We start from the raw sequence: 1466 nt of genomic DNA, 5'->3' as shown, positions 1-1466 counted from the left end.
CTTCCTGCTTTGGTCTTCTTCAAAATTACTTTGGCTATTCGGGAGCCTTTTGTGGTTCCATATGAATTTTAGGATTGCTTGTTCTAGCTTTGAGAAGAATGCTGGAGCAATTTTGATTGGGATTGCATTGACTGTGTAGATAGCTTTGGGTAGTATTGACATTTTAATAATATTTATTCTTCCAATCCATGAGCACAGAATGTTTTTCCATTTCTTTATATCTTCTTCAATTTCCTTCATAAGCTTTCTATAGCTTTCAGCATACAGATCTTTTACATCTTTGGTTAGATTTATCCCTAGGTATTTTATGCTTCTTGGTGCAGTTGTGAATGGGATCAGTTTCTTTATTTGTCTTTCTGTTGCTTCATTATTACTGTATAACAATGCAACTGATTTCTGTACATTGATTTTGTATCCTGCAACTTTGCTGAGTTCATGTATCATTTCTAGAAGACTTTTGGTGGAGTCTATCGGATTTTCCATGTATAATATCATGTCATCTGCAAAAAGTGAAAGGTTGACTTCATCTTTGCCAATTTTGATGCCTTTGATTTCCTTTTGTTGTCTGATTGCTGATGCTAGCACTTCCAACACTATGTTAAACAACAGCGGTGAGAGTGGACATCCCTATCGTGTTCCTGATCTCAGGGGGAAAGCTCTTACTTTTTCCCCATTGAGGATGATATTAGCTGTGGGCTTTTCATAAATGGCTTTTATGATCTTTAAGTATGTTCCTTGTATCCCGACTTTCTCAAGGGTTTTTATTAAGAAAGGATGCTGAATTTTGTAAAAATATGAAACGCTTCATGAATTTGCGTGTCATCGTTGCACAGGGGCCATGCTAATCTTCTCTGTATCGTTCCAATTTTAGTATATGTGCTGCTTAAGCGAGCACTTATATTTAATACATTTATAGAAACGTAAAAGAAACAGAAAAATGATGAACAATTTCTTTGCATTGTGTGATTAATGGATTTTTTTTTGTTTTTAGCCTATTTGTTTTCTTCTCTCTCCAAATCTTCAATTAATATTCTTCAATAATTTAAAAATATGAAACTATAAAATGTAGTTTACATTTTACCTTCTCTATCTATATTGTTTTTAAACATAAAAAGAAAAATGGGGTGCCTGTGTGGTCAGTTAGTTGAACATCCAACTCTTAATTTTGGCTCAGGTCATGATCTCACAGTTTTTGAGGCTGAGCCACAGGTCATGCCCCCTACTAACCCTGCTCTCTGCTCCTCCCCCACCCATGCTCTCTGTGACTCTCAAAAATGAACTGACAAACAAGCAAATAAACAAACAAAAAGAAAAGTGCTGGGTTTACGCACTAAAAACTTCAATCTATGATTGTTTATATTTATATAAGCAGTCACACCTTTTAGTTTTTAGTGCCTTACTCCTCATATGTTTATGCCACATTTACATTTAGATATTGTCCTCAACTTAATTTGTAAAATCACTGA

The 1466-nt window shown here is 34.7% G+C and overlaps 1 non-coding gene across 1 annotated transcript; it reads right to left on the bottom strand.

Moving 5' to 3' along the window:
- Nucleotides 1-788: 788 nt before the first annotated feature.
- Nucleotides 789-895, bottom strand: LOC124522995 (U6 spliceosomal RNA). The gene has a single exon (XR_006964889.1). It is a non-coding gene; the product is annotated as a U6 spliceosomal RNA (small nuclear RNA).
- Nucleotides 896-1466: the final 571 nt, after the last annotated feature.

This window comes from Lynx rufus, unplaced genomic scaffold (assembly GCF_022079265.1).
Source record: "Lynx rufus isolate CCGP_SWC_20201006 ecotype Redwood Valley unplaced genomic scaffold, mLynRuf1.p SCAF_1, whole genome shotgun sequence".
NCBI lineage: Eukaryota > Metazoa > Chordata > Mammalia > Carnivora > Felidae > Lynx > Lynx rufus.
Note: the sequence above shows the minus strand (reverse complement) of the source record. Positions and strands in the feature narration are given on the sequence as shown.